Below are 25577 nucleotides of genomic sequence, written 5' to 3'. Positions count from 1 at the left end.
GGTTGCCAGGCCTGGCCTGTTCCTTTCTCTTCCCTCATCTGGTGCGCGCCTCTCACCTGACACTCGCGCCTCCACCGCCTGACAATTGGGCCTCCTCAGGCTGTTGTGCTGTCTAATCTCAGTGACAGGGCGGGTCGCTGGCCTAGCGAGGGGAGGGTGGGTGTGACCCTACCCGCCCCACAGCTGTCACACAGACAGGGCTGGAGGTGGCTTGGCCCGGTGCTGCTGTTGGAGTTGGCACTGATGAGGGCTGCTCTACCTGCCTGGCTGGCAGACCAAAAGAGAGCACCCAGTTTCCCTCTCCCTCCCTCCCTCCCTCCCTCCCTCCCTCCCTCCTTCGCGCCATTGTCTCGTGCACCTGTCTCAGCTCAGGTGAAGCAGAAAGAAGAGCTGGCGTCAGGGGAATTGCCTGGATGCACCTCTGGGGACTTATTGGAGAGCAGCCCGAGAGGGAGAACAGCTCTCCTGAAGTGTACCCCTCCCTCTCTCCCTCCGTTCCTCCCTCCCTCCCTCCTCTCCCCTCCCCTCCCGCTCTCTGCCAGCTGTTTGAGAAGCATGTGCAGCCAACGATAAACTCCTCTTGTTTAGAGTCATAACAGGGGAAGGGAGGAGCGGGTAGGAATAATGGGGGCTCCATCAGACACACTCTCCCAGCAGAAAAGAAAGCTGGCATTGGAATAGGAAAAGGTGGAGGAACAGGGCAGAGCCAGGCCCAGGCCCGGACCCAGGGACACACACACCTTTCTGTGTTATCTTTGTGTTATCGTACAATGGACCACCTCAGCGGTGTGTGGAGTCAGAGCCACAGTATAAACTGGAGAGAAGTAGTAGGCAGAGTTGTAGTATTAGCATTGGTGATGTCGCTTGTGCTAATGACTAGGTTCATCATCAGAATGCTTCATAACACACCCTCACTTTCCATTAGAGCTTTCTTTTCCCTTCTTCCCATTAAGATGGGAATATCGTCACTTCATGGTCACGGCATGCATACAGACCAGAGTTCTTTTTTTTTTTTTTTAAGAAAAAAAAAAATGTATACAAGCATTTCAAATGCAAATGAATGTTAATGAGATCCATAGTTAATGAGGTGTTGACAGGGCAGCAGTATGAGGGTGCCATGCTGACTTTGACGTGGCTGGCTTGGCAGTGAGAGTAAAGGAACAGGCTCACACACAGCAGCAGACACCACACCGAATCACCACACTGCATTCTGGGCCATGCCGTCCTCCTTCGCCACCACCACCACCACCGTAGAATAGTCAGTCTTACTGCTTTCTGCTCTCCAACGTGACATGGTGGACCATATGTCGTAGATACAGTACTATATACATGGCATTGATCACAACGCCCTCTCTGGCTTCTGATGTATATATCTCTATGCCTGTGTTTCACACAGACTGGCATTTGTGGTAATGATCAAACTGTTTTTAATGAAGCGGGGGATTTACTGGAGAAGAACACCATGCTGCTTATGTAAACTTATCGTGAAAATCCCATCGAAGTCCTGAGTAAGTCTCTACTTTGTAGCTGTGGTATCAGAAAAAAAAAAGAAAGAAAGAGAGATGACATGTTGAATGATGTGGTTTTGATCTGATTCATATATCTATCTGCTTTATTACTTTGGCCTCCATCTGAACCATTGAGATGCAGAACCCTCTGATCAGATGGGGGAGCATAAAGACCCAGAAGTAAGTGCTCAACGTATAGGAATATGAGTTGACACAACGTTGACCCCGGCTTGTATATGAAAATGAGGTCGCACCAAGTTGACCTTACAGTTCGAGAAGAGGGCTGCGCTTGTGAGTCACACCTGGGACGAGTTGACCTGGCGGAGTGGTGGGGGATGGGGGTGGGGGGGGGGGGATAATGGGGAGGGCTTAGGGTGATAGAGGGGGCATGTTTGTATTTAGGGCAGATTAAAGGGGCCAGGGGCCTGCAGCTGCTCCTGCCACCGCCTGGTCTGGTTATGTTGATGCAGGACCAGCGCCTGGCCCACATCTTCCCTTGGCTCGGAGCCTTCTGTGTCCCTATGGGGGCTCTCAGTGCTGGGCCTCCAGGGAGAGAAGGAGAGAGGGAGATGAATGAGGATGCAGAGTTGGAGAACAGAGTTTTCTCAAAGTCATTGAGACTTGGTTCTATAGAGCATCAGGCCCAAGCCCCTGTGTTGAGCAGCACCTTCAGAAGTGCACAGAGGGAGAGAGATGGGGAGAGAGAGTCTAGGCCAGGCCAGGGCAGGAGAGAGAGAGGCCAGGGCAGGAGAGAGATGAGGAGAGAGAGAGGCCAGGGCAGGAGAGAGATGGAGGGAGAGAGAGGGGCCAAGGCAGGAGATGGATGAGGAGAGAGAGTAGCCATGGCAGGAGAGAGAAGGAGGGAGAGTTTGCTGTGCTCCTTGTTGGCGGAGCTACAGTTTTAACCCTTTGGGAACACTTTGAAGCGTTCATTCAGCCCAGAGCGGCTGAGGCAGTAAACAATAAAAGGAGACTGTTACAAGGTTGTGTTTTCACAAGCCCCATTGAGAATTAATGGTGTTTCTTGAAATGAAAGCACAAACTTGGCATTGGGATTGCCCTCCTTTGCTGAGCACACACTTTTAGAATTAACATAGGCCACAAGAGTTAAGTAGTTAAGTCCTTGTCCCCTTTGAAGACAAGACTTGGAAAATGTAGAAAATATGAATTGGTATGTATGGTACAACCCTTCCTTGATATCCTTGCACAGTCTACGAACACCACTGAGCTACTTGATGACAGAACAAAACAAGAATCCTTGAGGGGTGTTTTACCAACGGCTTGTAGGTACAATCAATACGTTTCTGAAATGTTAGATGGAATTTAGTTGTCTTATATGTGTGGGGTCCATACATGTTAAAGCTAATACTTACTTTTAGCCCCTTGCTCTGCGTGCATGCGTGTGTGCATGTGTGTGCATGTGTGTGCATGTGTGTGCGTGTGTGCATGTGTGTGCAGTGTCGAATCAACCTACTATGGGGCCCTTAGTGTAAGAAAATTGGGGGCCCCCACCTTAAACTGATCTGCACAATCTTCTCCACACATTCAAAGTGTAACAAAAATAATAAATAATGTATTGAAATAGTTAAATATGAAAAGACAAAATGTCCCAGTAACTCCTCAAAACTGGCCTATATGACAGAAGCCAGATAAATAAAAAATGTAACGTTTTTATCTGGCCTAATATGGGGCAGTTTTGAGGAGTGACTGGGATGTTGTTGACCCATGGATAGTTTTATCCCATCTTAATATTTGAGGTCTGTGGCTCTTTCAAAGTCACCATTGGCCTCACGGCGGCACGTCTACGATGTTTTATTATTCTCTGGCTGCTCACTGGCTGCTCACTGCTGGCCTAATCGAGTATGCACTATACGTTTTTTAAAAAAAAATGTTTTTACTACACGCAGTGTATGTTTCTGCATGTATGTACAGTATGTGCTCGGCCTCTCCAGGAAGTGTGGGGTCTGTGCAAGTTGTTATTTTTGTGGGGTGGAGATGTGTGTGTGTGTGTGTGTGTGTGTGTGTGTGTGTCAGTGTAAGTGAATGCGCTGAGGCTGTGAAGATCAAAGCAGCTGTGCTTTTGATAGGACTGAAATTCCACCCTCACCTCTCTGCTAAGTCTTCACGTACATTTTGTCTGAAGTGGTAATGATAAACAAGCTTCACTGTTTTTAGTGCTTGGCTTTGTTAGCCATATTTGGTGGAGCGCATGCACACCGATGGCCCTTAGAGAACTAAAACAGCCCATTAAGAATCCATTGTAGGGCATCATCACAAATAGAACCTGACATGAAACTTGAAAATGTACTATTTTTTTTCAAGTTTGTGTGGCTCCCCTCGGTAAAGAAGGCGTGTTTGATTTATTTCAAGCACTGATTGTAACCTCTCTGAGAGAGAATTGCTTACTCTTTCTTCACACACATTGAATCCAATTAATTGGATATTGCCGTTGTAATTAGCCAAAACCTTTTGCATCAATGTGGCTCCCGATGATCCTATTACCTTCCAGCCAAATGCAGTTTGTGACACTGTGGATAGAGAGAGAGAGTTCCTGTGATAATGCCTATGGTGTGTAGTGAGTTCCCTCTGGGGCTGTAGATACAGAGAGATGAACTGAGGGGAGTTGTTTGAGGTACTGTATGGAGATTGTTGCGACACAAAAAAAAAGAGTTATTGTTCTCGTCTAACCCATAAGGCTCTACAGTACATGGAACCCAAAAGGATTCTACATGGAACCAAAAAGGGTTCTTCAAAGGGTTCCCCTACAGGAACAAATTAAGCATTCTTTTCCTTTTTTTTTTTTTTTTAGCTGTTGGGATATGCAGTTGTTCTTCCAAGACACAAGAATGTAGTATGGCCATTCATATGGCCTGGCTACGTTGTTGAATGTATACAGGGTCCTGTAAGGAGAAACTATACCTTGAGGACAGTGAGATGGTCCATGCATCTGTGTCACCATGGTCTTCTAATCTGTGGAGTGATTGAAGTTGACGTACGATCTGAGCCTCAGCTGGTGGTCTCCGTTCTCTTGTTTTCTTGGGGACCATTTTCCCTGGGGACCATTGACTTGGTTGAGAGAGCAGTTGGTAATTCCACAGGAAACATTGTTATTTGATTTGCATCCAAACATTATATAACTGTCCCAGTTATGTATTAGGCATATTTGCTTGTCAAAATGATCACATCAAATAGTTCTTGGGATTATCCCTGGTCCTGGTACCATTAATATGACCCAGCAGCTCAGCACAAAAGCAAACCACAGTGTATGAGTGGACCAGCCTGCAAATATCCTGCCTTAGAAGCATGCTAACCAGACGCAGTAGCTGTCACTTCATTGTGCGGATGAAGTAGATCTGTCCTTTTGCTGAATGTCAAAGCAGCAGTGAGCTGATAGGTGCTTGAGATCAAACCGACTCACCCCCCCCCCCATCTCTCAGCCAGGGGGTAGGCCTCAACCGGGCGTCCGCTGTCGAGTGCTCGTTCACACGCAAGGCCCCGCTGCCTGCTTTCCAGGGGGTGTGCGGCGATCGACTGGCCCCCCCGGTCTCTGTCTCTGTGCCCCGGCACCGTCACCCCCCCCCCCCCCCCCCCCATGCTGCCATGCATTGCTCTCCGTGGCCCAGAATCTCAGCCATGCTCCGGGTCACGCAGTACAATGTGAGAGTTCGCTCCTCATTGGGGGGGTGAAAAGCTCACTAATGGTAAAAGCCACCCAACCGCACGCGGGAGAGAAAAAGGACACTCATTTATTCCAATGCCTGGATAGTAGTTTGTGCATTTTGAAAGACGGCAAACGCCTCCTCTGTGTCCTCCAGTAAGCTTCCACCGGCGCTGCAGATCACATATGGCATTGTTGGTTGACAGGTTTGTTGTCCAGTCTAAAAATACTGTTTGTACATAGCTAGCCATCTATGTTATCCTTGATTCTTGGTCCGAAGCGATAACAGCTGATAGAAGAGGGATTTGCTCTGTAGATGAATCTGTAATGCAAGGTTGAGTTTGATTGGGAAGAATGCATGGATAGTGTTTCATTTTTTTTCCCTGTGAAAAAAAAAAAAAAAAAAAGACTTTCAATGCAAGAAGTGAATTTACGATACCAGCAGGATGAATTTAGACAACATCTACTACTGTGCCTTTCCCCCTGTGGAAATGAAGGAGAAGAAACTGCTCCTGGAAGACAATCATAACTAAGTCTTTTGGGTTCCCTTCTTATCAAGCTTTCATGGTGTGATTTCAATCAGGATTTATAAGGCCAGTCAGTTTTTTGGAGATTATGTTTTTATTTGGGGCACAGTGTTATTGCACCCTAGAGCAGCTGAGGAATATGTTTGGAATTGGAAATGCAGTGCAGGAAAGCAAACGCGGCTTTTTGAAAAATCAGCCCACACTTTTATCATGTGTTTCTCTCGGTGGGAGAGCACATTCATCACGCACAGATCTCAGTTATTGTATTCTTTACCTTATTCTCTGTCAGGCTGACAGGAGTAAACCATACCTGAAGTACAGCAGGAGTGGTGTTTTTAAGATTACATTGCATATCATTTTCTTTCCCTTGTGTGTCAAGTACAAATTATCCTCAGACCAGCATCCATACAATACATCTCATCACCTAAGTTACGGGTTACGGCTGACCCCTAGCACGCCAGGGCAGAACGCCTTCATTAACATCAGAGGGTTTCCATGGCAGCAGTAGCGAAAGTGCAAAAGTGAAAGGTTGTGAGCGGAGTCCATTCCTCACCATCGACCACTGAGGAGGAATGAGGGGGAGAATGACTTGGATAAGCAGTGGGCAGAGCAAGGAGGGGTGTCGATACTAGGAAATCTAATTTGCAGCTCTGTTTTTTTTTTTTTTTTTTTTTTTGTCTCCGGGCTATTCTTCAGAGCCTTCCAGGCTGAGCACCTCAAACAAACGCCAGCCTTTCAGCAGACACTACCTTGGAAATGGTGAGGTGAGCGGCGGGCAATGAAAAGCCACGTCGCACACATCAAATGGAAAGAAAGAAAGGGTGCGGGAGAAAAGCTGAGTAACCTTGTGGAGAAGAAAGGCCCATCTGCCGTCCCAGAGACATTAAGGGACACTTAGTCAGATGGCTCCCAATGAAAGGGAAAATACATTAATTAAGACCTTGCAGCATAGGAGAGATGGAGAGAGAGAGAGAGAGAGACTTGGGGTCAGGTAGAACGCCGGTGCATTCCTGTCTCTGCGAGAGGAGAGGCATGTTGCCAATCGCTCCATGGCGGCTGTTTACACAACGCCTCTCCACAAGGCTGGTTGATATGAATGAGGGGGAGACAAAAGCAAAGGCTAGTCAAAGGAGGCAGAATGGACATTTTATTTTCCCCAATTGAAAAGCTAAGGAAATCGACGTCAAGGCCGTGTCTAAAAGCAGACATGTGAACACGCTTCGTTTGCATGTTTGCGAGGCTACTTCCCCCCTGTGCAGAAATTTAACAGCAAATTTAAATCCCCATTCTGCCGGCCGTTTGGCTTAGATGGGAGCCATGTCATGTAAACAAGGTCTTCGTGCCGTCTCTGACAGTAGTCCATGCCTTCTTATGGGCTAGGGGGTAGCGAAACAGTTTGTATATCTATTTTACACCTCAGCCGATCTGGTTGTGAAGGAGGGAACCGACTATTGTGGACACAGAGCTGTATTTGAATATCAGTTGCATGGATAAGCACCATGTTCACTTGAGGAGTATTAAGTGTATGGCTCGATCAAGGCGGAGCGCAGTGTGAATATGTTATGTTTGGTCCAGTGAAAGATCTGACTGGCTATAATCTGTCTTTGTCAGGCCCTTTCTAGTGTTGAATCCCACACCTGTGAGAGAGCCCGGGTGTTTTAGCTCCTTGGAGTGTGTGTGTGTGTGGGTGTGTGTGTGGGTGGGTGTGTGTGTGGGTGGGTGGGTGGGTGGGTGGGTGGGTGTGTGTGTGTGTGTTACGTGCGCGTGTGCGCGCGTGCGCGCGTGCCCTCACCCTCATGTGGTCTCCTCACATATTCTATCCTTGATCTGCCACAATAGAACTCCCACTCAGTCAGTCAACTGAATTTCACAACAGAGAAACATGAAAGCAGTGAAAATGGAGCTCAGGAAGCAGGGACAGTAAGGTTGATAACTGTTAATAGCGGTCATGACTCCTGCAGCAGACCTCAATTTAATCAGATGGATGTAATCAGCAATTATTTTTTGTATAAAGGGTTTAGGATTTATAACCAGAATATTTCAGATGAGGGGACACAATAGCTAAGTCGGGTGTTGTGTTGAATATTCTGCTCTCTAAAATAAACAGAGCTGTTGGGTTTGAGGATTAGTACCCCTAGGAAGCCTCCTAGTTTTCTCTGGAGCAGGTTCATCTTAGAGGAATCTCATAGCAGCAGAAGCAGTGGTTCCAATAATCTAGTGTTGCTTTGATGTTTCTCACACTTGTGTTTTATAGGACATCTAAAGGTGAATCTGTCCCTCTGGTGTTTCGATCCTCCACACTTTAGGACTCTGCTGCCTTGCACATCACCAGGCCTCGGGTAGTTAGATTTGCTTATATCACAGCTAACAATACAATGGGGAGATGGATAAAATACACAAAATCACAGAGAAGATTTATAACCCTGCTTTACTGTATCTGTTTACAACAATGCCTCCTGTGAATGTGCCGTTATTAAAGAGCAAAGAATTAATTACATATCATAAAAACCTTTACTCGCTGCTGAGGTGGTTGAAAAATTTCATTAACACAAGCATGCGCCGGGCATCGCACACAAAGGTAGATTACGCTGAGTACATATTTGCAATAATGAAATGTGTCAGTCAAGCCTCCTTTTTATATATTTATTTCTCCACTGTGAATCTTTTGTGGCGCCCCACGAAGAATGTTCCAGAGGCTGGTATCCCACCGTATGGCCCATGTGTCCAGGGAACCACACCATACAGTACAGCCACTTAAGGAAGGGAGGCCCTGTAGGAATAGTGACAAAACTGTAGGAGCCTCATAGAGAACAAGGCCCCAGCTCTGTCCTCTAGTACACCCTGTGCTGCGCTGTGCTTAGTGTTGACCAGAGGTAACGTGGGGCTGGTAATAGGGGGAACTGTCTGACATTTCGTCTTCTATCCAGCAGCACTAAATGTCACTTCAAGTCTCTGAAAGATTTGCGCTTGACTGGGCGGCCTCTCGCCACATATGTCAGGTTGCTGCAGCAGGCCCCGTTTGATTGGAAGGCGAGGCCCTGCTCAGCTCTGGCCCCCCGCGTAGCCGGCGATCGGCTAATGTGGCCTGAAATGTCTGCTCAGGAACACTCCTCGTCTCTTTGTGCGACCCCCGTTAGAGAGACCTGAGCCGGGGCCTTTAAAGGCTTGGAGGAGAGGGGCGGTCAGTGTGTGTAGCTCTCAGCTCCCCCTGATGTGTGATATGCGTGCTGAAGGATGCTGTGCTAACGGGAACCCAGCGTCCAGGCGGCAGAGCTGCAGAGCGGTGTGGTGTGGTGTGGTGCGGCTGTTGGACAGCAGCAGCGCCTGGGTTCGCTCGGAGCCCTGTGCCAGAACAACACACAGGCAGACAGATCGGCCCTGACTGGAACTGGGTGCCCGAGGTGATGCTGTCTCTGTTATCAGGGCTCAGTTAGGCTTTATTAATGCTCTGGCGCTGCAACGTTGCATTTACCTCCTGTGCTGGGCTTAACTAAACACAAACAATAGTAATGGCCTTGCAGTTACATTTCTGGCTGGCTCTTCTTCCAGGAGCAACAGCGGAGGTCACTAATTGGCAGGCTTTTGAGCAGTTGAACTAATTCTTTGCCCACATCGGTTATAAAAGGTATATTGTGCTGTTCTTGTTTGAGAGGCGCGTGCTGTATTGTAGTTGGCTGCCAGAATACGATTTTCCAGAGTTTGTGTTGATGAAGGTTGTTCCTCTAGCGATTATCACAGCCTTTGTAAGGGGAGTTGTGAGTTCTCTTGAGAGGGGTAACCTTGGCTAGCTAGGTTTGCATAAAGTCACTCTGACTCTTTGAAAACAAAAACCTTTCAACGCTGAACTGTTTGAGGTTGACTGTGAAGGCCCAGGTTTTTACCTACTTCAGATTCTTTTTTTCTTCAAATATGTGTATGAGAAAGTGTGTGTGTGTGTTTGTGTGTGTATGCCAGATTCTTATAGGAAGTATTGTACTGTCGATATACATAGCTTTTTTGGGGTAATTTCCCTTAAAGCAGTCCTTTTGCTTCATTTTGCTGTAAATCTGGAACTACTCCTTTAGTGGCATAAAATCACCATTAGTCTCCCCGTGATTGACAGCTTCCTGATATGTGATCAACCGGAGAGCCCACCACGGTTCCAAGCGCAAGTCAAGCACCTCCATACAGCATTAATCCATTTGCCAACTTTAATTTCACAGGCTATTCATCCTGTTTAAACAGCACCTTCCTTGTATGAAATATTTATGGCTGCCAGGGGGGAGAGTGGAGGCTGTATTGACAGGTAGCGGAGGCCTGGACTCTGCCTGGCTGATTGAAGCCGTGGGGGTCCTCAGAGATGCGCAGCAAGCTTTTAGTGGGTGTTGCTGGCGTGCGATAGCAACAGGGAGGCCCCGAGTCCAGCCAATTTCTCCCCGACCAAGATTTCACAGAGCAGTGGCTGGCTGCCATCTTCATGCTCCAACACCTTCCATTTGGAATTATTTGCAAGTAGAGTGAACTGAAAACATTTTTTTTGTGGAACGGGAGGAGGGTGGGGGCGGCATCCCCGATCAATAATTTAGTGGAGCGACATGTTTTTTTCATTTAAGCCCTCCATGGTTGTTTTGATGGAGGGAACAGGGGAGTAGTGACAGCCTGGACAGTTGTTAGCCAGTGAAATGTGTCTAAGGAACCTGTGGGGTGGAAGGGCAGCCCATGTGGATTAGCATGATAACCAACTCCCCCAATTTTTCTTTTTCTTTTTTTTTTTGGGGGGGGGGGGGGTTATTTCTTATTTTTCACCCAAACTGTCAGCACTTCCTTCCTTCCCTTCCCGTACCATACAGGGGGAAAAAGAGGCAGTAACATCATGAAGAAGAGATTAGAGCCCTGCATTCACAGCAGTTGTCGAGTTTGTAAACAACCCATATTAATTGGAGCCAATATGCGTGACATATACACTCACGGAACACTTTATTAGGAACACCTGTACACTGTCTCATGGTGGAGGTGGTGTAATGGTGTAGGGAATGTTTTCTTGGCACACTTTGGGCCCGTTAATACCAATCAATCATCGCTTTAATGCCACAACCTATTTGAGTATTGTTGCTGACCATGTGCATCCCTTCATGGCCACAATTTACCCATCTTCTAAGGGCTACTTCCAGCATGATAATGCACCATGTCACAAAGCAAAAGTCATCTCAAACTGGTTTCATGAACATGACAATGAGTTCAATGTTCTTCAGTGGCGTTCCCAGTCACCGGATGTGAATCAAATAGAACACCTTTAGAATGTGGTAGAATGGGAGATTCACAGCTTGAAAGTGCACCTGAAAAATCTGCAGGAATTGTGTGATGCAATCATGTCATCATGGACCAGAATCTCAAAGGAATGTTTCCAATATCTTGTGGAATCAATGCCACGAAGAATTGAGGCTGTTTTGAGAGCAAAGGGAGGCCCTACCCAGTATTAGTATAGTGTTCCTAATAAAGTGTTCAGTGAGTGTATATCTGGATTAGGTTAAGAAACTGAATGTATGAAAAAAAGGGTTGCTGGTGAACGTGCATACATTTGCAATTTAGACCCAGATAGTATTCATGAAATCAAACAAAGTGTCCATATAAAATAAACCAAAATTAGGTCACTGGCCTTTATGACAACAGGGAACCCAGCCCTTGTTATGTCTGATTAAGAGTAGAGAAAAAAAACAAGGGGGGGACTTGACCAAGAGGGTTGCCCATGAGTTCTTTGACAGCTGATATTAAACATTAACACATCAATGACTTTTTAATGGAAGCTCATTTCCATATGTAATCTCTCCTCAGCGTCAAGCCCCCGTGTGTGCAGTCAAACGGCGGCGCCCCTGTCGGCTCATGCCCCTCAGTGATGCGCAGACCTATTTACTTAGGCTCACTGGAGCATGCAGAGCTGTGATCCGCTTCAACCCCCCCGTCCCCCGTCCCCCTCTCCCCTCTCCCCCATCCCCAGCCTCAGGACCCAATGCTGGGGTCTGTTGTTGGGGTGTGAGGTGACAGGAGGGGCTGTCTCTCCTCTTAATATTGTATATCAGAGGTTGTGTCTGTACCTTGATACCGTTTTACCACCCATACCCCTATCGTTTTTATCTAGTCACCTTTGAGGTACTCCCCATATAGACACACTGGTCACTTCTAGATTTGTCTTGTTCTGTATAATATATAGAATGAGGAAAACCTAGTTGTGTGCTTATGGCCTATTATGCTAATTATCAGTTTTTTTCCCCTGCTTTGACAGAGGGCTTCTTTTCACAAGGAATATATAGTTTCAAAAGAGCTCCACTGAAAAAGGTTCTTATGTTGTGCAAACGATAGAAGTTAATTATGCTCATTGTATAGGACGAGAGCAAGACGTTTTAACTTTAAAGTCTCTCTTTTCCTTTTGTGGACAGAGTAGAACACAGACTATGTGTGAATACTTATTAAGGCAGATCAATAGTCAGTCGAATCTCTATTTAGGCATCAGCATTTGCTTGCATCTTGCTCCAATAGAAATGCACCCTATTTGATGTAAATCAACAAAGTCTTTGGATCCATTTAATTGCATTCATTGCTCTCTAACTGACACTGATTTCTTAATTAGAACAGATAACAATGGCTGTTGATTGTAAATGAACACACTAATGATGAAGTCCCCCCCCCCTAAAGTGAGCATCCTCTGAGAGGATTTCACTCTGTTGAAACTGTTATGTGGACGGATGTAGGTTTGTGCATAACCTTGTAAAAATATTCTAATAACTTCTTCTTGTCCATTCATTGCAATTTCACAGGCAAGGGAGCAAGGGGATTCCTCTGGATTTCCCTCTTCTTCTTCTTCTTCTTCTTCTTTTTCGTCTGTATAGTATAGATTCTTTGAAGATTCTTTAAACATTTTCTCTTTGAAAAGAGACAGTGGACATGCAGAATATAACCTATGTGCCAATTATGTACCAGCAGTGCACAGCCTCTGACCCATATAGGCCATTTCTGCCTATGTGCAGTATGTTTGCAGTGAGAGTGCATGCATATCCATTCAGAAGGTATACTTGTATGAAGATGGGAAACTGGGTTAAAGGAGTATATCATGTGGGCTATTCATAACTATTATATAAGAGGGCTAATCCTCCACTGATGATCCCCCCAGTATAGCAGTGGCAGTGATGCTGCCATCGCTCAACAACATTTGTTGTTCTAAATTAGGTGGTTAATTACTGCAATTAAACTATGTGTGATAATTATTATGACATCACATGCAGCTGTGAATTAAAGATTAGTGGAGTTTGAAGAATTTGGATTTCTCTGAACTTGCTGCACCACTCACTGTTTTTTCTGGAAAGAGGAGGTTTATTTTTCTTTTGCCTCATGTCCATAACAGAAAAATAGATCCCTAGTATAGAGAGGGAAGCTTGGCTTATTGTCTCAACAGAGCTGCTGCTGGTCCACATTTCTAAACTGCACTGAGGCCATCAGCTCTGTTAGCCCGAGGCATTAATATCTATCGATGTATAGAGATAAAAGCCTCGTCAGAAAACTGAGACTGACAGGTAATTACATTTGCGTGAAACATTGACTAATTAGTGTTCTCTAATCACAGCACACTTTTCATTAGTCACAGGGAGTTCAGACAAACGATACAATTATCGTCCTTAAGTGTTTTCAAAATATTTGTGAAATTGCTTAAAGCTCAAAGAATCCTGGCTCGCATGCAGGCGCCATTAGTTCGGGTGTATTAAAGCAAATCGATGCAGGGAGGGAGCAGAACAGAGTGCCTAAGCCTGTCTCTCCCCAGGTGATGTCTGCCCCCAGACTCACATGCATATTACTCTTTATAATCCTTTACAGTAGAATGTGGGTCGCCACACAGAATTCACTTCCTACATATCATACATATGTTGTGAAGGAATCAGGCCAACAAATAATTCTATGCAGACAATAATCACTCTCACTTCATCACAGTTTGTCAATCATTTAATCACTGAAACATACAGCATTTAACCGTTCTGTGAATCTAAGGTGATAACTATGCAATTATCAAATGAAGTTTACGGAATCAAAGAACAGATGTCTCGCTCTTCTCCAACAGGTTTCCGTCTTCCCTCTGTGCAAATGTAATCAGAATTAGCCTTAATTGTTACTAAGAAACGGGCCCAAGTAATTTAAATTATCATAGATGCACTTGAATCAAAATGACATATCCTTAAGCACAGCTCGGTGGGGTGCCGGAGCTGAGAGCCTTCTCCTGAAGCTTTTGCCTGTATAATCACAAGAATTGCTTAATTTTCTCTATTTATTCAGCCTCTTCTCTCTCGGCCTGTCTCCGTGGGCACTGTTGACATCTGCCCCAGAACCCTCCCATCTCTGGGAAGTGGAGCTGGAGACAGGCCAGAGGGGGAGCAGATCTCTCTGAAGGTCAGACAGGCCTCCCAGTTTCTGCCAATAGCACACTGATTATGTATGTATTTTGTTTTTCTTGTTTTGAGCCAGAGGTTCCCATGGCTTCTCTGAACTGAAGAATGAGAAGGAGAAAAAAAAAAAAACAATAAAAAAGCTCCCTAAAGAGGTCCTCTAATTTGTTCTGGTTGATACATATTCATGTTGGCCAATCAGAGGGCTGTCTGCGGTAATGATCGGGCTCTGTGTGGTGGATGGGGTAGTGCAGTGTGGGTGTATGACTGATCACCTGGCATTAAGAGGTTGATGATGTCTCATTAATGAACCACTGCTGTGATTGACTAGGCCTGGGGCCAGGGGGGGTGTGGCCTTATCCCTTAACTTTTGCTAGCAACATCTTTGCAGTGGCATTCTGTTGCATCACATGTCCCTATATTAATACAACTTTTTTGGTTCTATTTATCTGTCCATTTCAACTGTATTCATTGAGATGTATTTTTAAAAAAAATAGGTTGTTACCCCTAAAACCAGTTATAACCTTATTAAGACTTATGTTTACTCATATTTTACATCATGTAAGTTGCCTGATGCCTGTGTAGTAACACTGTAATTACTGAGTAACAACATTATATTAACATGTTACATACTGTAGTAACTTGGTGTAATTGCATGGCATATGGAGTTGAGCAGAACAGTCCTTATTCTTCTAGGGTAAAATAAAAAACAACTCAACTCCCATTACTCTGCAATTACAAAACAATTACTGATGTTCTGAGTAACAATATGTACAATAAGTACTATGTTTTTACTATAGTCATTACACAGTCACTTTACAGGCACAGGCAACTTAATAGTCTTCGCGTTCCCCATCTTGCTCTGGCAATCCACTGGCTGTTCACTTGTTGGTGAAGCTGTGTATATGTGCCTCAGTTCAAAGGAACACGCTCGGCGGTTGTTTCACTGGAAATTGTAGCTGCAAGATCTCCAGATCACAGTGTTGACAGGGTCTTAGACCCACAGAAGCACTCAATCTGGAAACCAACTCTCGCTGTCCCCCAGCCACTGTGGTGCTTTTCACCCTGCAGGAGAGCCATGGGGAGTACGCCTCTTTTTTTTTTTCTTTTTTATATAAGTCCTACTAATAGGCACCATTGTCCAGTAGGCAGTAGGCAGCTGCTGCTTTGTGCCCACATCTTATTTGCTACTTAGTGCAGAGAAAGGAACTTGCTCCAGGTAATGAATAGTCAAGGATAGGGCTAATTTCCCCTCTCTGCTGCTTGGCGCTAGTGCAGCGGGTGAGGGTGAGGGAAGGCTGTTGTGTTCTCCCATAATGCCTCTGGTGAACAACAGCAGGAACCAGCTGAAGGCAGAATAAAGCCGCAGAAGGCGCGGCAGTCCTTATTATCATCCCCCTTTCCCCACTGCCAGTAAAGCAAGAATGAAATCTTATTAGGGCTCTTACTTTTCACCTCTGCTGTGAGGGACAGCGAGGAGGATGAGGGAGATAAAAATAAATAAGATGGTGGAGCTGGATGTTATGTGGAAGGCCAGGAAGATCAAGCAACAACGAGGGGTTGAGATCTCTGACTCCTGCCTTGTCCCTACAGTATGCAGTTTAGACTGAGGGGGACACAGACGATGTTGCATGGAGACGATATACTGTAGAGGCCGTATAGAAGCACTTATACACAGTATGTCCCCGAGCAAAACATACAATTGGTGAATCCATAATTGTCTGAAAGTGGGAAAAAAGTAGAGAACTCGTTCTTTTGTCTGTGAAAGCAATTTTCTTAAAAGTCTTTGACATTCCATGGTGGTTGATTGAATTAGTGGATGATTGAAGTGGGCAGATGTTTCAGGTCTTTGGTCAGTGTTGTCCTCCCCATTAGGGCCTCCCAGGTGGTCTGCCTTAATGTGAACTTACTTTTGTCCCAGTGAGTCACCAGCACTCAGTGTAAACATTTTCTTGATGGTGAGTTCCCACCACTTGCCCCATGGAGGCTGGAGCTTTTGGTGTGGCTGCGTCGGCCTGGTTGGGGTCATGCAGGTTTGGATACGCCCCGACCACCACCACCGGCCTCACAAGCCTTCATTCTTCCCTCATTGACTATCACAGAAGATTCTTCTCTGACTGACAGACGGTCATGTATACATGTATCATTCCTGCCGAGAGTTACAGTATCCAGGAGATCAAAAGGAACACACACGCCTGGCATGAATTATGGAGGCTGATCAAACTGAATAAAGGGAACGGGGGGGTATCGATCTATACTTTACATGTACACACATTTCTCTGGGAGTGTGTCCATGCATATTTATACTCTACCTTATTATGGCAGACTCTCAAATTGGTGCGAGGGATGGATGTTGAAATGTAAAGCAGTAAAGGTTCACTCGCACACATCTTTTGTGTGAATGTTTATTCAAGGGTTTTTAGCTGAATTCAATTTATTTTAGTGAAAAACACAATTGTTTAGTTAGCCTTGATACAAATTATTACAGCAGTGGGCTTTCATTAACAAGCTACAAGCCTCTGCTTCGAAATCTGAGGAGTTTGCCAAATTTTTAATGATAAAATCATAACCATTAGGGGTGGGATTATTGACACTGGTGACCCTTATAATAACACGTGTGACATGTGACAATGGATAAATTCTCGAGCATTTCTGCAGCAGAATTGTACAAAACTGTAGCCGAGAGCAACTCGTCCACCTCTCGTCTTGACCTTGTCCCCACTGCATTCTTTAAGCGAGTCTTTGACAGTGTTGCAAACCCTGTCTTAGCAATCAACACATCTCTAGAGTCAGGCATTTTTCCAGATGCTTTTAAAACAGCTGTTGTGAAACCATTGCTGAAGAAATCAAATTTAGATAGTGAGACTCTAACTAATTATAGACCAATATCCAATCACCCTTTTATTAGAAATATACTCGAAAAGGTGGTTTATAATCAAAAAAACAAGATTCTGGAAAAGTTTCAATCAGGTTTCAGGTCTAATCATAGCACAGAGATTGCTCTCACTAAAATTGTCAGTGATCTCAGACTAAACACTGATGCTAATAAGGTCTTCATTCTTGTTCTCTTGGATTTAAGTGTAGCATTCGACATGATTGATCACGAGATCCTCATCAATCGTCTTCAAAACTGGGTTGGTCTCTCTGATTGCATCCTAAGCTGGTTCTGTACTGACATATGTCTATGTCAGTCTTGGAGATCATGTATCAAATGACTATGATATACGTTTTGGTGTTGCACAAGGAAGTGGCCTTGGTCCCTTACTATTCTCACTGTATATGCTACCGCTTGGCGACATTATCGGAGCACATAATGTAAACTTCTATAGCTATGCGAATGATACTCAATTATGCTGTACATCTCTGTTGAACCAAATTATACTAATGCTATTTGCCCCCTCACTAACTGTCTATCAGCTGTCAATAAATTGATGTAAAAATCACTTTTTAAAGCTAAATGAGGACAAAACTGAAATCCTCTTACTTGGCTCCAAAGACAAACGGGCTATGCTTTTATCCTTGGGAATCTAACTCCCTTGATTTAGTCAGAGGTTACAAGTGTTGGTGTTATCTTAGACTCTGATCTGAGTTTTTAATTCCCACATTAGCAAGGTGACCAAGACAGCCTTTTTTCAACTGAGAAACATTGCCACGGTGCGGCCGTTTTTAACTCAGCGGGATGCTGAAAAACTGATTCATGCTTTTATTTCAAGTAGACTTGACTACTGTAATGTACTTTTTACTGGCCTCCCCAAGAAGTCTGTAGACAGGCTCCAACTAATTCAAAACTCTGCTGCTAGGCTACTGACAAAAACTAAGAGGAGAGAGTATATCACTCCAGTCTTGACTGCTCTGCACTGGCTCCCTGTATTGTTTAGAATTGACTTCAAAGTCCTTCTACTCATGTTTAAAGCACTAAATGGGCTAGGACCATCCTACCTTACTGATTTGCTGACAGTCTATACGCCCTCAAGAGCACTCAGGTCCTCTGCTGCTGGCTTATTGAAGGTTATTAGCAAAACCCAAAAGAAAGTTTGTGATGCAGCATTTATTAACTATGCCCCTAAACTATGGAATACGGTACCTCAAAAAATCAGGGAAGCAAGCTCAGTAAACATCTTTAAGTGCCTCTTCAATTTTTCAATTAGCATTTTATCTATGCTGCTATCTCTGCTGATTTTATTGTATTGATCAACAATCTATTCAACGAGATTGAGTGATGCTGCTTTTATTGTATTGATTAATTATGTTATAGTTTTTGTTTTTAATCTGCTCTTGCACTGTATTGTACAGCACTTTTCTGATGTTTTGCTTGTTCTCGTTTTTTAATCTGTTCCCTTTTCTTTCTTTTGCGCAGTATTGTACAGCACTTTGAGCTGCATTCTTATGTATGAAAGGTGCTAAATTAAAAAAGCTTATTATTATTATTAATATATAACAAAGTCAAAAGGTCTGCCAGTTTGAAAGGTTAAAGTTTCCTCCCAATTAGTAATCGCATAATAATAGTACTTACATGTAGCGTATGTGACAGCTTAGCCATTGCACTGCCCGCTGTTATGGAATGACTTACCGTTCAATTTCCTTCAGTATTATTTGATAGCTAATTTAACAGGAAATGGAGGCCATTACATATCATTTGGTGTGATACAGAGCCCTTGCAGTGGGTTATATATCACTGACCCTGTAACACAGAGTCAACCATACAGTAGTACAGAACAGTATGTTAGGGCCCTCTGGCTTACCACTGTTCACCTTGTCTGAATGGTGAGGTAAAGGGAGGGATACAAATGTAATGGAAAGCTTGATGCATGTAGTAATTATTGAGGGCAATTAGTGTTGATCTATTTCCAGAAACTGTATTTCCCTCCTAGCTTCTCTCACTGTGGCATAGGGTTACTGAAGAGAAATTACCTTTTCAAATGTTTGTTTTTTTATGATTTTCATTGACTTTGTTGAGGATGTGTGGATGTGGATCTCCTACAAGTATGTTTGTGTTGGAAAGTGCTCGAGGGGTATTTTGCCAAAGTAAGCATTGGCTGTTTGTGCTCAGAGCTCAAAAATATATATAAGGGTCTTGAGTTGCCTCCTATTCGTGCTTGGAAATTGGACATTTCATGTGCCAAAAAGTCAGGCTTAATTTACAACTGAAAGGTCTGTCCTTGGCGACGTCATTGGGGTTTCTTGGGAAACCAAATTCCCTGGTGATCCTGTGGATTGAAGTTTGGCTCTTGGACCCCACCAACAGTTCTTGGGCTGTCTGGACTGTGTCTCTCTCTCTCATTCTCTCCCTTTCTCTCTGTGTCTCTCTCTCTGTAACCCTGGCATCACCCTGTCACACATCAGCACATTTACAGAGGACACAACCTCAATAAGCAGTTTACTATGATAATTACTGTATGTCGTTCATCAGTGATTGATTCGGTTTATCGTTACTTTCCGATCACCAGTATTTTTAGAAAGGGCGAGTCATAGTGGTTTTGGGTGGGTAGGGAAGAGACTCCCACCAAATATAGGCTCTGAGGCCGTTTCTAATGAGGCTCAATCAGCTGTGTTTGTAAAAACTCTGTCTTTAATCAACCAGATAAGAGATGCATATTTATGCTCAAACCAAGTAATTCAGTGGTTTTGATAACCTTCATTTAGCAACTCCAAAGGCAGACTCTGTGTTTGCCTCTATTCCATTTTTATAATTTTGCCAATTTTGAATAGCTTGTGCACGAATTTCTAGGTTCTTACAAATCTTACAGAACACTTGTTTAGATGGACAGATTTCAATTTGAGGAAACAGTTAAAGTTATGCTGTTATAGTAGAAGGCCTTCAAATGTTGAAAAGCCATGAAATTGCTTTTGCTAAAGAGTAAACATTGAAGCACAATCATAAATTAATTCATGGCAGAACATTTAGAGTGATTTTCTAGCAGACTGTGTTTGTTTCCAGTGTTCCTACTAGCCTTTTGAACCAGGATATGAATATGATGTATTCATATAACATAATGGATAGCTCAAGTTGCAGATGGGGCCCTATATGACAGGTACAGTATGGCCCCTGTAGGAACTCAGATGTCTTTAAAGATATTTTGGGCCAGATAAAAACAATCCAGAGTTAAATCCTGTTCTCTTAGTGCCTCTGCACTTGCTGTTTTATCTTGCGAGGATCAGATCTTTACATGAAAGCTGCCGTGTTTACGGAGATACGGACTGGTTGTTTACAAACTGCATTTGTTCTAAGCCTTGTCACCTCCCAGAGGCCAGCGCCACATATATATGTGTTCTCATTATCCAAGCGGAAATCAGCCCCAGAAGCACGACACACACCAGAGCGAGAGACTCTTCCTCAGTGCTTGATGTCTACCACTTGTCAGAGTTTTCACATTCAGGCTTTATGTTAGCAGTCATCTGCATATGCAACATGCCTGGGCTTGTCTGTGCACTCATGCCTCTCGGAGGAGCAAATCTCCATTTTCATTTGATGTTCAGCTTGCTTATTCTTCACCTTATCAATCAAAAGATAGATGAAGAAGAACAATACTGTACAGGCTTAACAAGATTGAATGGACACAATGAAGAACAGGCAACTCCGTCAAACGAGTGAAGTAACTATTTCCTCCCATGTGGCTGCTCAGCTCAGCTCATTCCTAAATGTTTCTTCTTAAAGGGGATGGTTCTCCAGTTGGTCCTTTTTTTTTTTTCTTATCAGTGTGTGTATCCATCCTGTCATCCTAGCTTCACGCACCCAAGCTTAACGAATAGTTATGTTTCAGAATAAAACAACAGTGCAAGGTCGTTTGTCCCTGAGCCAACTCCGCGGTGTCATCCTCTATTTCTTCTTCATCTCAATAGATTGTTTTCCCCCCATCTTCTCTCTGGCGAAAACTGGCCACCACTTCAGAGGAGCTCTCCTATCCATCAAAGTGATGTATGACATCATTAATCCAGTGTGAGAGCCTGACGCGACAGAGCCTCAGAGCCTGTGTCTGTTCTCGCTCTACTTTCCCAGCACCCCCCCCCCCCTTCCTCCAGTCTCTCCAGCATTGGATTAGGATGCCCTTCCTCATTCTTACCTGTGAAGAGCGAGGCACACATGGATTTCACAGGACAAATATGATCTATTTCCTATAGGTTCCTACAACATCATAGTGACCGTGTTAACATTCTTATTGGTCACATTTTACATTACTGTAAGTTGCCCCTATAACTGTGTAGTAACTAATTACTCCAGTAACAACATTTCGCTATTGGGGATCACAGTCCTTGGTGTGTAGTGGAGATTCAGTATACACTGTACCAGTATATAGAGGCTTTCATGTGTCTGCGAGTAGAGGTCTGTAAGGGGATGGACACTTTGAAGTGGTTTCATGTCAAAGGCAGTTGGCAGGGCTTCTGATGTTTGAGGACTAGAGCAAAGATGATTGGTGTGCCTGTTTAATGGATGGATTAAATGATTAGGTTGATACCCAAATTCAAGTCTAGAGTAATTTAGGATGAACCACAGAGGACCAGTGTCAGTCAGTTGCAGTGTTTTTTGTTTTTTTGGAGTGTGGTTTCAGGCCTGACATTCATGGTGGAGACCCATACCATTTCACAGAAGAGCAGAGGCCATTTCACATGCTCATTTGTTATCTGTACATTCATCCCACTCCCATGAGATGTATTTCATGGCTTTACAGCGGTTGTTTTGCATATTGTACATCAGTGGAAATAATTAACGCCACTGTTAGATCAGAAGGAAGCAGTACCTGCTATGTCTGATATTGTAATAAGTCCTCTACTTTACTTATATTGAGATTGAAACATCAAAGCAGAGAGACCTCTTCATATATGCGTAACTATACAGTATGCATACTGTAGGTTGCATTTGCATTAAACTGTATTGAGTATTTACACAGGAAACCGGGGTGTTTGATCCAAAGATAATGGCTGTCATATCAATAGGAATTCAGTGCAGAGAACAGGGTTTGCCATACAGGTTTTGCCAAACAGGTTTGCCATACATTTGCGGGTTGATCCAGAGGTGAAAATGAAAGGCGGTTCTGCTAAACCATGCCCTGAGGATGTGTGGATGGAGTTTATAATCTGGCAATCAGGTTTATAATTGTCATCTTGGTAGAAAATGCATGTATATAACTATGATTCTGTATGTTGACTGATGTCATGGAAGGCAATGTTTGGACTGTGAAATGGGATCGTTTTGTGTGCATTCTCCAGTAGGAAGCGGTATGTATACTGATGCGATTTGGATTAGAGCCCTCAGCCTGGCTGTGTATCGTAAGGAAAAATTGAAGAAGTGCCTGGAGACCTTGCTGTAATCTGGGCATGAATAAATATCTATAGAAAGCAGCGGGATGATCGCCCGCGGTAACAGAATGTTTATCATGCAGATTGTAGAATATAACACAGGGGAAGAAGAGCGAGGAGGAGGGGATAAATATGCAAACTAAACATGCAAGCGGTTCTGAGCCTTATTAGCCCCTCCGCTGTCTCTTTGCCTCTTCCAGCATGCTAATCTCTCTTAAATAAAGCTGTCGTACCGCCACCACTGCGCACAGAGTCCAGCCAGCTTAGGTTATGAGCCCTGTGAGAGGGTCATCAGTGTGAGCCGCTCACAGGGCACTCTTTAATTACCCCATCTAGCGGTAATGGAGCTTAACGTCTTTAGCATGTGCTCTGGAGACGCTCCCCCCAGAGTGTAGGGCACCTAGCCCTGCAGCAGGGTCAGCTGGATGGCCCTGATCCCCTCCTCGTGTCCAGCTCTGGTCTGCTCTGGACAGGCCTGGTTCAGCTGTTTGTCGTCTGCCTGAGCAGCTCCCACTTTACAGAGTGGGAATGCAGAGGCCCAGTGCCACGGCTCACAGATGTTAGTGCTAGGCCGAGTGCGCAAAGTTGCTACTTTGGGTTTACCCTACACACTCAAACTGTCGACTCTTCAGCCCTTGCTGACGAGGAAGCATACTTCTCTGTGTAAGATAGGGTAAACAGTGTTTAAAATGGATAAAAGAGAATGAATCATTTACACCAAGGCTTGAAAGGCCAAATGGTAGCTTGACAGCTTGGGTGAGGCTTTCAAAAGGCAATTAACAATTTAGCTTTATTTTTGCTAAGCTGTTGAAATATTCATTTTGTTGAGTGTGGTGTGTTGTGTATCGTTTAATGTGATTTTACTTTTTCACAATGCTGCTTAATAAACCTCAAAATGAGTTGAATTGATTGGCTTTGACGTGCTCTTCAAAGCATGCACTTCAAAGCAGGCTTCTCTCCACTGCGAGAGAGAGAGCTGTAGCCATGATGCTCCTTATGCAACAGCAGTCAGATGATACAATACATGCTATTCAGCTAATGTTATGTTATGGTTGTCAACAGTACAGAAACCACAGCCAGAAAGCATTCCCCATCTGCCCTTTCACTGTCCCACATTGGAGTTGTCCCACAAAGCCAAACCTGCCGATGACGTCAGAGTCATGCCACACAGTTGGCCTGGAGGAAACTACTGTAGGAGTACTGACATGCAGACTGACTGTCCTAGACAAACTCAGCAACCTCCCCTTTCCTCCACGCCCCTCAGCGGCCTGTGTTTAGCCTGATGTGTTTTTATTGGAGAGCGATGGTTCTCCAGGAAGCACTAGGCTGTCCTCCTGGCCCTGCTTCTGCACCCCAGCTGCAGCTGTTTCCTCCCCCCCCTCTCTCTCCCTCCACCCGTTTTGGGATGCGCCCCTGCAGGGGGCCAACTCTCCCCACCCTGTTGGCCCAGCCGAGGGAGAGCACTCTTTCCACACCAGCCCTGTTTCCACCCATTGCTCAGCTCACTCGTTTTCCCTCCCTTGCGAGCGCTTCAGGTTTTTAGGAAAAATGAACACCCACCCATTAATGCATGACATCAAACTGTAGATGGGGCTGATCTGGAAAGAACACAATGGCAGGTCAGAATAACATGGCATTGATCATTTTTAACGATGCACAGGTAATGGAAATGTCAAGCTGCCTCTTGTATCCTGTTTTGCTGGTGTGTTTAACGATACCGTACCTCCAGTTCACTGGGGTTAATTGATTTTGTTTTTTACAAGTCTACCCGGCTATGTGCAAGGTATTGTAACCCTGCTAAAACAGTTATAAAATCCAAATAGCTGCCAGCTCTCAGAAGCCACTGTTTTGAAACAACTCTTAAATACAATGTTCAAAGAGTTAAATTCACAGACCTTCATTGTGAGCATTGAATTTGAAGTCTAGGTCAACATGTCTCCACAGTTCTATTTATGCCCAAAACTAAAAGAACATTAGTATTTTACAGTGAAGGCCTAGGTTTCTTGCCAACAGTCATTATTATTTGAATCGATCTACAGTAGTGTTGTGTCTTGTGTCAAGTTTAAAGGTTGGTAGCTAGACTATTTCATATGCTGCTGTTCTATTAGTATTTATGTTTTGTTTTTAGCACTGTGGCTGGATCTGGATGTTCTGCCTCAGGGAAATGATAGTGTAAATTATTGAAGTAGAAGCAGTGAAGGATTTCATTGATAATTAATCAATGCTGAGTTCTAGCTGGCTGTGCGAAAGTATAGAGTATGTGTTTAGGAATATTGATGCAGTCTAAGGTCCACTGAGAGAAAGAGGTCTTGGTTGGAAACCACTAGATCTCATTAACTACACACCTGAATATAATTTCACTGTCCTGCGCTGTCCAGTATATTCAGCTGAAACCCACCAAGATCATACCATCAGTCCATTACCCTGGCATCTCAGACCGGGGAAATTACTGTAAAGTATGGAGTAGTGTGACTTTTTGTCCTGTACTTTTCTGCAATGTGCACTCAATGTTAAGCTCAGTTATTGACAGTCGTCATCCATTAACTTAAGTACAATACGGTTCAAAACATAAACATCAGTTGGAATAAAGCAAAACAAACGTTTATTGATGCGTGTTTGTGTCTCAAGTTGACACATGCAAAAAAAGGGTCTCTGTGTTGTGCAGTGAGACATGTCATTGTCAACCCAGCATCTGCTCTCTCTCTTCTCAAAAATCTTACAGATTTCTAGTAAATATTAATTAGCAGACTCATGTCATAAGAACACAAGTCAGTTTTCTCTCCTTCATTGTTTGGGAGTCACTTGAGGCTTGCATGACTGCTGCATCTGCACATTCCAGTAAACATGGGAGCCTTCGAAAGCAAACTGTCCCCAGAATCTGACATACGAGACGAAGCACTTGTTCTGAGCTTCCACAGTCTGTCATCCTCGTGTCAGACAGAGCCCAAACCCAGGAACAATGTAATTACTCACAGATTTTATGAAGCATGTACAGTATAAGTAGCAGTTTCATGAATCAAGCTATTGCACAATCTTTCTCCCCCCGGTTGTTGACAAAAGAGTCATTTTGAAATCATCGGCTGGTGAAAAATTGGCTTTGAAAATTTGCAATAAAGACAATGGTTTTATAAGGATCTTATGATGTTCCTGATCTGCTTTTTTAATGTCTTGCACATTGCTCAAA

The 25577-nt window shown here is 44.2% G+C and overlaps 1 protein-coding gene across 1 annotated transcript in view; it reads left to right on the top strand.

The window, feature by feature from the left end:
* The window catches only part of cdkal1 (CDK5 regulatory subunit associated protein 1-like 1), a 282148-nt gene that overhangs the window by 134417 nt on the left and 122154 nt on the right, over positions 1 to 25577 (top strand). The gene's annotated exons all lie outside the window — the stretch shown is intronic.

This window comes from Argentina silus, assembly GCF_951799395.1.
Source record: "Argentina silus genome assembly, chromosome: 10".
Taxonomy (NCBI): domain Eukaryota; kingdom Metazoa; phylum Chordata; class Actinopteri; order Argentiniformes; family Argentinidae; genus Argentina; species Argentina silus.
Note: the sequence above shows the minus strand (reverse complement) of the source record. Positions and strands in the feature narration are given on the sequence as shown.